The following is a 13,962-nucleotide window of genomic DNA, read 5'->3' as shown; positions in this document are numbered from 1 at the left end:
TATAGATTGGCATGCCTGAGAGTTGACTTGGGGAAACATGACAGCCATGTTTCTCTTGCAAGTATTTGTTTGTTCAAGAATGGTTCCTTATGGCTGCCTATTGCACTGAATGTTCCTTGTGGCTACCTATTGCAACATTGAGATTTTCATCCTTCAGTGATGAGCTACATATTTTATTTATTTCATCTACAGTTGACATGTCCAAAGATGGGAAGGAAGGATTTGCAATCTAACAGACAGGAGCAGTAAGAGTAATAGCCTATTGTTCCTTGCATTCAGTAAGTTATAATGAGCTAAGAGTCAGTACATCTGAATTTTTAACATTAAAATTAATCCCAAGTGCTATTGACATGGAAAAATTAAAAGTTGCTTGAATCTTTCTGTGTTTACCTACCTGCTGTTCTTACGTTTTTTTTTTCAAAGAAATGCTTGAGAACAGGTCTTCATTACAATACCTTTAATATATCTGATGATAAATTAGACAGCTCCAATGCTCATCTGGGCTGAGCATTCCAACAAATCTATCAAATATCTCTGGATTTGTAGTAGATTTGATTGACAAACCCAATGCACCTCAGGACAAACTATCTTGTGAAAATGTCATTGCTTTGAATGAAACTGAGCCCCCCCCCACTTAGCTATTATAAAAGTCTAATCAAAATGCTCTCTGGAAAATTTATTTTTATTTTATATTTTTTTCTCACCATTTTATTACTTTTACAGAACACACCTAATATTCCTTCCTCTTCCTGTTTTCTCCACAACAACAGTTCTGTGAGGTGAGTTGGCCTGAAAGATAGTGACTGGCCCAAAGTCACCCAACTGGTTTTCATGGCTAAGGCAAAACCAGAACTCATAGTCTCCTAGTTTCTAGTCTGGTACCTTAACTATTGGACTAAACTGGCTCTGTTGAAGTTCTATATTCTTCAGTCCTTTTTTGGTACAAGTAGTAACTTTAATTTAGAAGTCCAAATGCATAAAAAAATAAAAGCTTAAAATAATATTTCCTTGGTTTATTGAAAAAGTGCATTCCATCAAAGCCAGATAATTATTGTAGGAGGGCAGCTGTGGGCTGGCAGTTGCTTGTCATTTATATCTGCCTTCACCAAAAGATAACTCATTTGATTTAGCATGCCACTGAAGGGGAAGTCCTGTCGAATTCTATCAGCCCATGCTTCAGCTGGAAGGGACAAAAGCACCTGCCCAGAGCAAATCATTGAAAAATGGAGCAATGACTCCCTTTGAATAAATCATCGAAACATTTTAATGGTAATGTATAGACCTGTCATAAATGATTTAAAGAGATATTTTCAAGATCACATAAAATGGGAACAACATGCCTAAAACCTTAAGACTTAATTAAAAAACTGAAGACAATATTTTGTTGGAATCATTTCCTGTAGAAAAGACTATACCGATATAAAAGTAACTTAAAATGTTTTTGAGGGAGTTTGAATTAGATTAGATAGATAGATAGATAGATAGATAGATAGATAGATAGATAGATAGATAGATAGATAGAGATAGATGGATAGATAACTTTCTTAATTCTATTTTAGCGTTTCTTCATATCTGGTTCTTGTCCATTAATAAAAGTTGACACATTTAAAAAAAAAATAGAATAGTTAATCTCTTATAAAGTCTATAACTATTACCTTTAGTAGAATTGGGTTAAAGATGAGTAAAAATTTCCCCAATTTTTGTTGATTAATAATGCTGCAACAATAATAATGGGAAAAATTAGTGAAATTTTACTTCTAGATTTTATGGAAGATAGAAAATCTAATAGGAGAAAGATTTGGAGGCTAATTGTGAAACTATAACCTGAACATTTAAAGCTCTGCAACTAATATTTCTGAGCTGGATAATGTAAGTCCTGGTAACATGTTTATTTTGGATTTATAAATGTTTTATTGTGTATCCTATTTATTTATTTATTTGTTTGGTTTTCATTCTATCACAGTCGCATAAGGCTCAGCAGTTATAATGTGACAATAAAAATAGCAATAGTATTAAAACATGCAATTCAAATTACAGAAACAAAACCCAAGACCCAAGTTGGGAAGAAATGCAGATAATATTATTGGAAGATTCTTAGAAAAATGTCTGTTTTTAATAACTTCCTAGAAGCCACCAAGCAACCAGTGGGGAATCCATTCTACAATGTCAGCACTGCTGTAGGTAACTTCTAGCTTCAGCATCCTGACATCTTAGAAATGGGGTGGAACAGAGACCTCTTCCTACATGATCTAATAAGTCAGACTATAACTGTTTGAGAACATGTCCATGGTCCAAACCATGATGGGCTCCAGGGGTGGGATTCAAATTTCTTAACAACCGGTTCTGTGGGTGTGGCCTAATTTGTGGGTGTGGTGATTACCAGCTGTGGGGAGAGGTGATTATCAGCTTATATGGGGTAAAATCAGCTCAACTTTTGCTCCAGAAGAAATACAATGAATAAATTTTCCAATATTTTTCTGAAACGACAGGATGAGATGTTTCTCAATGGTTGAGATTCATGGCTCATCATTTTATTTTCTATTGTTCAGTTATTAAAAGTTTAGAAATTATTTTTTAAAATTATTTGTGGGTTTATAACCAATCTTTCTGGTGGATTTAATATTGTGCAACATGCTTGAAAATAGTATGATTTTATAAATGTTTGAGTTCACAAAGAGTAGGATGTATTTGTTTTTCACTATATTCAAATGTATAGTGTCAGTTTGGATCTGAATCATGGCAGCTGCTAGGAATACATCAGAAAGTATGAAATCATATATTACAGTCAAATTTATTTAATCACATCCACTGGAATGAGTATTAAACCTTAACTGTGGCTGATAACAATGGAATTTAAGTGCTATTACTTAAGTTTAAATTCAGGCTTAGCCTTCTCTCTGGTCAAGGTGAGAGTCTCACTTCTGACAGCAGGTTGGTGATGTTCTGGTTATGAGCGTACAGACTACTGACACTGATACAGATAGAAAGTCTGTCAGTTCAAAAAAACCCCAGAGCACTGAAATACAGATGCTCTTTTTGTCAGGTACACATACCAAATAAATCCTTCTGCGTGGGGGACATTTTTTCTTTCTTCTTAAAACCAAGCCAGAAGAGCTGAAAATCGAAAGGAACTAAAACTGATCCCCACAGGCCCAAACCGACATTTGGAAATTCTAGGAAAAAAGGAGATCCAAGTAGAAACATCTAATTTCAAGATAATTGTGCTTTTGAAAGAATAGATAACAAGTCTAAAAAAAGAATATGCATTACCATTTTGATGTTTATTTTTCTGTGGCATGTAAATTTCTTTTATTTCTCTAGGTTGACTGAGGGAAAACATGCAAAAGCTGTGTGTATTACAGCTTTTTATGCTTATTCTCACTTGGGTATGGGAAAATACCTTTTCTTTAGAATCTGTTATGATTTGGAATAAGAAACTGAAATGTTATTCCAATCTTTAAAACAAATTATTATTAGCAATAGCAGTTAGTCTTATATATACTTCCCTCTACTGCTTTACAGCATTCTCTGTAATATGTATTTACATATTGTCCCAACAGTCTGGATCCTCATTTTACCAACCACGGAAGAATGGATGACTGATTCAACCTTGAGCCCTGTCAGAATTGAACTCCAGGCTGTGGACTGCAATACTGCACTTTAAACACTGTGCCACCATGACTCTTTTGTGGCACACCAGTGGTAGGACCAGATTCTCGCCAACTACCATAGAGTAGTACATTTTAGATTAGAGTTTTGTTCTTAAAATTCATGTGAAAGCAGCTATTGTGTTGCAAAATATTTGTATTTGTCTTCTTTGAGGCTGAATGCTTATATTCTGGATACTGAAAATTTAAAAATATAAAATTTAAAATTACATAACAGACACTGATTATATAACAATTTTGGCTGCTACATTTCATTTTTCTGAGAGAAAAAGGTGGGACACCAATGTTTGAACTTATTTCAGCACCCAACAACAAATATGACATTACTTGAGGAAAACACATAGTTCTGTTGTCCACCATATTCCTTTGAATTAAAGGTTGCTAATAATATGGTTTGTAAATCATTTGTGGAGAACTATATCAGTGTTCTCTCAATTCTCAATCTGCAGCATATATTTTGTTAAATTCATTTTAAATTACTTTGTGAGTCTCCCCTCCCTGAAGAACTGATCTTTTTACTCTAAAGGAAAGTGAAAAGGGAGGAACAGTATGATCCTATGTCCTCAGAAGAAAAGAAGTTAAGCATGTGGCCTCTTCCTTACTAATTGGTACTATTTCCACCATTTCATTTTTTAATAACATATCCTGTTGTCAACTTCCAATATTTCATAAGATAGATATGGTGGAGTTCAGGTGCCATGCTTCATCCTTCACTGGTGCCGTTTATTGTGATTTCACAAAATGATATGTTGCTTTTAATTTAATATAATGAATGCTTATCACAGAGATGAAAACCTTTATGATGAATATAAGCACAACCCCCACCTGTGGACATCGGGCCCTCATACCACCCTCATGGAGTCTGTTTCTGACCGTTTGAGCAGTCACATGCATATTTGTGGCCCGCTGGAGGTCATTTTGCAGGGGTCTGGCAGTGCTCCTCCTGTCCCTCCTTGCAGAAAGGCAGAGGTAGCGATCCTGATGCTGGGTTGTTGCCCTCCTATGGCCTCCTCCACATCTCCTGATGTACTGGCCTGTCTCCGGGTAGTGCCTCCATGCTCTGGACACTACGCTGACAGACACAGCAAACCTTCTTGCCACAGCTTGCATTGATGTGCCATCCTGGATGAGCTGCACTACCTGAGCCACTTGTATGGGTTGTAGACTCCGTCTCATGCTACCACTAGAGTGAAAGCACCACCAGCATTCAAAAGTGACCAAACCATCAGCCAGAAAGCATAGGAACTGAGAAGTGGTCTGTGGTCACCACCTGCAGAACCATTCCTTTATTGGGGATGTCTTGCTAACTGCCTATGCTTTCCCCCTGTTGTCTATTCCATTTGCACAACATCATGTGCAATTGATTGTCAACCAATGTTGCTACCTAAGTGACAGTTTGATTTCACAGAAGTGTGATCGACTTGGAGTTACATTGTGTTGTTTAAGTGTTCCCTTTATTTTTTTGAGCAGTGTACTTTATGACCATTTAATTCATTTAACAACTATGACAAAAAGGTAACAAAATTAGGTGCAATTCACTTAATGATTGTATCACTTATGACAGAAGGTCTAGTCCTGATTGTGATCATAAATCAAAGACTACAACTACATTTATAAGATTTCCAGAGAATGGCTGGCAACCAATTTGCAAAGAACACCATTCTCTGGAAAAAGAAATATGGCTATTTTTACCTAAACATGAGACAGTTTGTAATCTCAATGAAGAACTTGTTGTGTCAGCCAGTTCAGGAAAGATAAGTGAGTTTTCGTGGATATGTTATACAGTAGTTCTTGACATAAAAACATTGCTGGTTTGGGAATGAGCAGAGTGCTTTAAGAGTGTTATTCCCTTAACAGAAAACCATTATTTTAAAGAAAAACAGAAAAGCTGTTATCATTTGTGCTAGATGCAATTAAGGCACCTTTCAGAGGCCCAGATAAAAGCTTGGTGTACTTATCATACTGTTTGGAAATATAGCCAAATTGATTCAGATTCTGGCAGAAGATGCAACTTGAGCTATCTCTATAGCGCAAGCTCTATAGAAATAGTAGAACATACTAACACATACATATGCACCTACCTTCACATACATATGCACCTACCTCTTACTACCTTCAAGACTTATTCAACTTCAGGAGAGTAGTTCTATCACATCTGGGCTGAAGATATAGAATTTTTTCCCCTCCACTATCAAAGGAATTGTCTCATTTATTTACAAAGCAGCTGTGGTAGCCCTTTGGCAAATAAAAAGCTGAGTTCACAAAGAATAGAATAACAAAGTGAAAGAACCATTAAAACTGTCCTACATAGTTATGGGTATCTCACCATTCTTTTAAAAACAATCCAGCTTTTGCTTAAGACCCAAAACAGATGATTCAGCAGTACCACCCTACTAATGTGGTTGAATGATGGTTCCAGGCATGAGATTATGCCACAGCAACATAGTCAATGCTCGTGATCTGTGCTGACAAAGAATTGCTTACTTTCAAATGCTATCTGGGCCAGTCATCATAACAGCCAATAAACAATGTCTTTTATATCTTTGGAGCAGGCTGTTTAAGCTAATTAAATATAACTGTGTCATCATATACAATTGTTGTGTACTCTTTTCTGCAATTTTGGGTACAATCCATTCAGCAATTCACATATGAGGGCAACAGATATTGTAACAGATTGGGCTTCCTAAAATAGCTTATCGGGAAAGTACAGGGTACAAATGAGCAACACTGTTTATGTTGTAAGCAGTGTGTTCAATCTGTTGAATGGGGAAAAAAGAAAAAGAAAAAATAGAAAAATATATGACTGGCTGGAGCTGAGATGATAAAATAGAAAATAACTAAAGTATTCTTTCTGCTTTGCCATGATTTGAATAATGGGGCTGAAATGGGATACATGAACATTGATAAAGGAGATTTTTTTGATATTTGGTTACTTCTCATCCAAACAATGCACTGAGTAAATTTGCAATTCTAATACCTACTGTTGATCTAGAAGCACCTAGCAATACACTACATTTTCGGAAACAGTGATGCCTATTGTTATATTCCATTGCCTAAATATTCCTTGTTAACATGCTCTATGGTGAAGATAATCAAAACATTGTTGGAGACCCACATATTGCTCAAACCTACATTATCACCTGCTGGCACAAGATATTTTCTCTTTTTTCCATAAATATCTTGCCTTTTACTATCCTATTGGATACTCCTATTAAGGTAACTATGGTATTAAGAGTGTGATTCTCTCAATCTATAAGATGTTTATTATTGCTGTACAACCAAGGCTATTGGTCAAAGAAGATACCTGAAGTTACTATCTTGCAAACCAACCAACCAATCTGTTTCAAAATTCACCACTTATACTGTATATGTATACTTATACTTTATATAATCATCTACTTTTTAAGAAACTTATTATAATTTTAACTGATAAGTACTGTTCTTAACTAAAATTATACCTCATTCTATTATTTCAGATTTAGTATACTTTGTTGAGACTTACTCCTGAGTAAATTCATGTATGATGTCCAATGGCATTTCTTGGAGGAAAAAAAAACCATTTTAATATATTTGACAGCAAACATCATGTTCTGACACATTTCTGTGATTGATTTGATACCAGCTTAACCTGGGACTGTGTTCACTAGCATCTAGACACAGATTGTCCAATGAGCATAGTTCCTTCATCATAATGAAAATGCAGGAATTAGTAAGTCCTTGAGCATTGATTGCTATGAATTTATTGTTTCTAAATCCAGAGGCTCAGCAGTTTTTCTTGGTGGCTCAATAATTTTGCTCTTTTCTTCCAAGAAGATGGAAAATAATATTCTGATAAGATTGAAGGCTTTATTTTATTCCATTCTCCATCTATCTTATTTAAGTATTAAATACTGTTAAGAGCAATTACAACACTGGATTCAGTGGTAATGGAAGCTAGATTCTCTATTCGCAAAATGGCCATGGAAGGAATGTGACCAATCCCAGATCTACTAGAATGCCAGGTTTCCAGCTCTTCATTATCCTATCAAATACTTTCAAACACTAGGCTGAGGTGACATTTTAAACATTGTTTCAGAATTTCTAGAGGTTTTAAGCAGAATCTGTGATCATTCTTAGAAATAAAGATATTCCTGGGGCTGATGCCCTCTTTTGCAGCCAACTATAGTTTGCATTTCTTCATGAATCATCACTTTGTTTTAAATAAGGGCTTTAAAGATTATATTACCCAAGAAAAAGGAAGCATCAGTTTACTCCCATGTTTTGCCAAGAAAATGGACATTCACAATCAGGATAATATCAGCATGACATTGGAAGATGAGGTCATTGGGTTGGAGAATGTGCAATGAACTCCTAGAGAAAAGCAGAGGCTAAATGCAACTTCACTTCTATTTACTATGTGGCTGGATTAAAGCTGAAAGAATATCCAGTTACTGATGTGCCCAAAGGCAAAAGAAAAGAAAATCTTTGCAACATTAGGCTTGTGGAATTTGAGAACTATGACCCAAGGCAAATATTAAGTTGTCAGAGTAGAAATGTCAAGATTTAACATTGACATTTTTGGAATCAGGAAACTGAAATGGACTGGAATGGGTCATGTCATATCAGAGCAGTATCAAAACTGGATAAGAAAAATATGAAACCAATGAAATAGCCATCATTATTAAAAATGGCTGTCAAATCCATTGAGGACACATCCTCAAAATGGCGGAATGGTCTCAGTTCAAATAAAAGGGTTAATAATATCAAGTCCATTTATTTGTAATAAATAAATGGATAAATATTAATAATTTTTAGTTTATGTTTAATTTGTAAAGATAACAGCAGGGTCGTACAAAGTAATTGAAATCAAAATTGAAAATAGCTCAAATAGTTTGCATTACAAAAGATAAAACTTTATTCAATGACAATAAAGAAGGCTTAGAAGATCTCTATATGAAAACAAAAGTAGAAAGTGAAAAGTGAACACAAAAAATCATTTCAATCAGCATGCTTACAGAACTCACAAATGATACTGAAAAGAGGATTGTGGTAAATATGTTTGTTTTCTTGCATTCAGTAATAGATAAATAAGGACAGTGACTGGAGAAATAACAGGATTTAGGTCCTATGTTTGGGGCAATTATTTATTTGGAAAAGGTTTTGGAGGTTAAATATATTTTGTGGCAACAAAAATCAGAAAAATGAAAGCAATGTAGTTTTTTCCAGTGAACATATAGTTGTGAAAGCTAAACATTTGGAAAGAGTGTCAGAACCACACATTTAAAGATGATTATTGTGAATAATGTGAACTATAAGAAATACTAATCAAACAGTTTTGGGCTACATGAATATTGATGGGGTGATAATCAGCAAGTAGAAATTCATATATTTTGGCAAAGTTGAAGGAAAAAGGAAAAAGAGAAAGACAACAGGTAAGGCATCAAAGAGATCCACAGAATACCTGTGATAGACTTATGGATCGTCACAAGGGAAAAATCAAATTGTTAAGACATTCGTTTATATATTCAGCTGGGATAAGGTTCGATTCCATGTTACCCAGTTTACTGATATAAGAGGAAGTTACAAAAGCAAAGAAATATAGAAATGTTAACCTATTTGACCTGAAATAATACAATCTATCAAGTAAAAATCTCAAAAAGAAAAAAAGAAAAAGAAAAAATAGTAAAAAATAGCAGTAAAATTATTTTTAAACAACAAGGAACAAAACAAGAAAGAAGGAATGAAAATACGTTCTTAGAAATGTCGTACTAAATTAGAAAAAAATGCAGGCTGAGATAGCTCTAATAGTTCAAGGAATATAATAGATGTCAGCAGGATTTAGCTCAGTTAATATATTGGATAAAATATGGGATCTATGTACCCTGATTTTCCGAAAATACAAACATTTGCCCAGATGTTGGAGTAGATTTTCAAAAGAGCCAACGAAGATAGGAAGCTTTATAGATGTCTTCTGAAACTCTAATGTCTTCTTCTCAAGAGTAAATAGAATATGGAAGTACAGGTTACAAAAGTCATGAGGAGCTATAGGTTATAATAGTTGCATAATTTCATGCCTGCAATATTTCTGTACCATCTGAATTTTTTATGATACATTTGATCTTTAGAGACTGAAAAATCCACTCAGGCATGAAAGTTTTCATCTAATGAATGTGTGCCATGAAAGAATGGAAAAACATCGACAAATACTGCCAAATCTAATCACATTCTGCTACAATAGCCATTTAACAGACCTTTTTTTATTTATTCATTTTTTTATTTATTCATTTTCAAAGGGTGTGGTTTTTTTTGCTACATAGAAACTTGCCATATATAGCTTGTGTTTTAAAGAGCCCATGTTAATTATGTAACTGGGTCTGATTAAAACTAAGACATTCTAGAATGGAACTATTGAAGAATTGGAAATTGCTATTAAAGCAATACAGTTATTAGGTTAATTGAATATCTGCAAAATAAAATTATATGGACTGTTTAAATAAAAGCCCAAAAAATGAGAGATGGAAACATATGTAAGTATTCTTTAATTCATTTCCTCCATCCTCATATTGTGGTTTTAGATAGAAGTGTTTTTAAATATATTTATATTAAATTATTTTTCATACAGAGATGTATGCAACCTATCAAAGTTTGCTAAGAAGAAAAACATTCTATTATGGCTATAGAAATTAAGAAAAGCATAGTGTTATTTGCATTGGAGAGAATGTGGGAAAATTATTAATGCAAAATAGGAAAGCTAACAAAGTAAAAAACATTGCAGACTAAAATTTGGACTCATACAAGATAATTAGTCTGGCCATGTTTATGGCAGGATGTAAGGAATAATTTCAGAATAATTTGGAATTCTTAGGCAGTTTAAGATTACAGAAAATGTTTGTTAATGATTCATTCAATGACCCTAGCACATCTTGTCTGTAGGCGAGGTATTAGGATTTTACTTTGAATTTTTGGGGAATTAGTATACAACTACTAATTTAATCTTAATGTGTCAGACAGTGAAACAGTAATATTTGGCTGTAATTGGGAATATGGTGGTAACTTTATCTTAAGTAGGATTTATATTTACTTTTCTTTCATTTTACTTATGGTTCCCCAAGGGATTCAAGGTAGCATAGTTAAATTGTGCACTCCATTGTTATTCTTATGACTAACCTGTAGGATCAGTCAAATTGAGAGATAATGATTTACAGCATTGGCTTCATGGCAGCCTAGATTTTCCTAATTCTAGATCCACTCCCCCTTTTTATTTAGAATGTTTATGCCCATTATTATTCAAGTTCTAAAAGTCTTACCAAGATAAAATAAAAATATCCAGTTCTATTTCAGTTTATAAGAAATAATTTGATTTTGACAACTGAAGATAATTTGGATAAATTCTTTGTATTGTTATTATTGTTATATTATACATAAAAAAGACAGTGTACACAGCAAACGAGATAACTATGCTGGGTTTCATATCACAAATCAGTAGTCGATCACTTCCCAAGCGCTTAGGACTGCGTGATGTATCCGCGGATTATGTGAGCAGATCCCAGTAAGCTGATGATTTCATCAGTGCCAATTGTTTTCAAGTGCTTGCCTAGGTCTTTAGGCACAGCACCCAGTGTGCCGATTACCACTGGAACCACCTACACTGGTTTATGTCAGAGTCTCTGCAGTTCGATTCTCAAGTCCTGACATCTGGTGACTTTTTCAAGTTGTTTCTTGTCGATTCTGCTGTCACCAGGTATGGCAATGTCGACGATCCACACTTTTTTCTTCTCCACAATCGTGATATCCAGGGTGTTGTGTTCCAAAACTTTATCAGTCTGTATTCAGAAGTCCCACAGTAGTTTTGCATGCTCATTTTCGACCACTTTTTCAGGCTTATGGTCCCACCACCATTATTATTATTATTATTATTATTATTATTATTATTATTATTATTATTATTATTATCATCATCATCATCATCATCATCATCATCATCATCATCATCATCATCATAGTGAGCTAGATTAGTTTGGATTGATTTTGGTATTTTTATCATCAAGTCCTTCCCAAAAACCTTGGATAGGAAATTTTGTATATGTAATAATAATAATAATTATTATTATTATTTTGATTCAATCTTTAATTCAATTCACGATCTGGAATTGGTAAAAACTCAACAGTACATGTCCTAACCAAGGACCTACGAGCTGTTAAGGTAGAGTATAGAGGCAGTTCCAAGAAGGATGGTTTTTTGCAAAGTCAGGATATTCAGGTCTAATAAGTTCAAAATTTCCACTGTATCTAGGCAGCCCTTCGGGTATTGCTCCAAGGATTCCTATTACTATTGGTACCACCACTGATTTTTTTCCTCCATAGTCCCTCAACTTCAATTTGCAAATCACAATATTTTGTTTCAGTCTTGTTTCCAGTCAATCTGGCTCCCTAGTCAGTTTAAAATCTTTCCAAAATCAATATTCTAATCATCCTTTTGCTGCTTATTTCCAAATTAAAGAAGCTTTCCTTTAAGTTTTGAACTTAAATAAATCTTTTGCTACAGGTTGAGGAAAATCAACCAGTGTAATTAAACTTGTCTTTCTGGATGTTCTTCATGTCCAAAAAGCAATTTAAAAGGCATTTCCAATAAAAGTGATTAAGAGAGAAGGGCTCTAAATTACACTGGAGATCACTACTTTACAGTACCATAACGGACAATGTTTCTAAGGGGTCCTCTGGGCAATCCCAATTCAATCCCCTTCTTTGAGAGGAATTTAAGCAGTTGGTGATTAGGAGACTGGAGGTTAAGACATATAAACAATGACTGCAGGAATTGGATATGTCTGGTTTAATGAAAAGTACCAAGGGTGATATAATTGCAGTGTCCCAATATGAGGAGCTGCTACAAAGAGGTGGCCAATCTAATCTCCAAAGTACCTGAAGGCAAAACAAGAAGCAATGGATGGAAACTAATCAAGCAGAGAGAGCCAACCTAGAACTACGGAGAAACTTCCTGACAGCTAGAACAATAATCAGTGGAGCAACTTGTCTTCAGAAGGTTGGGCACTCCATCACTGGAGGTTTTAAGAGATTGGACAGCCATTTGTCTGAAATCGTACAAGTTCTCCTGCTTCAGCAAGGGGTTGAACTAGAAGACTTCCAAGATCCCTTCCAATTCTGTTATTCTGGTTTCTTCATAAACTCCAATTTCCATCACTATTATTAGCTTCGTGAAAAGTGAAGCTATCTTGCCATTACTTCCTGGAAGTCCAAAATCCATGGGAAACCTGTGCTTCAATTAAATCCCAAGGGTCCTTTTTCAGATTGGTAAGTGAAGGCAATGATACATTTCTAACAAAAAACAATATATCTGTCATCTCAAGTAATAGCATATATAAGAACACACGAGAAAATTGTTAAAAATCTCAAACATCCTAAGCCAGAAAACCAGACACTTTTTAAAGCGAGGAATAAAAGTATAAACTTTAAGGCAGCACAGCATTTTTCTTTTAAATCCACAGTTACATATTGGGGGTGGGGGAAGCTGCAAAGGAAAATGTTATCTATGAAAAGATATCTTTGCCATTTCACTCTGAATGGATCTAACTCAAAGCTCTTTTTTGTTAGAAGAAACAACTGTCAGAGGTTTCTTTAAAAAGTCACGTGAAGTTATTCTTAAACAGAAGTTTATTGAGACAGTTTGATTTGTTCCTTGCAACTTTCAGTTAATTGGGATTTTATTCTGTGTGATTGATCATGACCTGCTAGAATTTTACATTATTTTCCATGGAATTGGTGTAGCAAATTATACAAACACCTTTTTTTTCATGGGTCACTAAGACTATGCACAATAATAATCTTTGGAGGTCTTCTAATTTACCATTTCTATCTGCTGATGTTGCTAGCTCCAGGGTGCCAGTGACTTTTTAAGCAGGACAATATACAGTATTTAGTCTCTTAAAATCTTCAGAAGGTTAGCATGTTGTTGAATAGAAAACAAATTTGTATTCAGAACCAAATCCAGTAAGACTTTTCAAACATTTGCAAACATATGATTTTTTTTTTAAAAAAAATGATATAGATAAGGCTGCAGCAATAAACTGGAAAACTGAAAACAACCTGAGCAAAAATGCATAGCAAGGCAGTTCTTCAATGTTGTTGAGAGAACAATGTGGATACATCCCTGAACTTAGCAAGGGTCAAGTTGAGGAGATTTAACCTCTCCTGGAGGTCCAAATGGATCAGGCCCAGAGGGGATGCGGAAATAAATGTGATTTATAAAATGTGAAAATTTAAAGCCAGTTTGATCTAGTGGTTAAGGCACAAGGCTAAA

This window comes from Notechis scutatus, chromosome 6 (genome assembly GCF_049901735.1).
Source record: "Notechis scutatus isolate UNSWTSFEM ecotype Mainland chromosome 6, rNotScu1.2, whole genome shotgun sequence".
Classification (NCBI taxonomy): Eukaryota; Metazoa; Chordata; class Lepidosauria; order Squamata; family Elapidae; genus Notechis; species Notechis scutatus.
Note: the sequence above shows the minus strand (reverse complement) of the source record.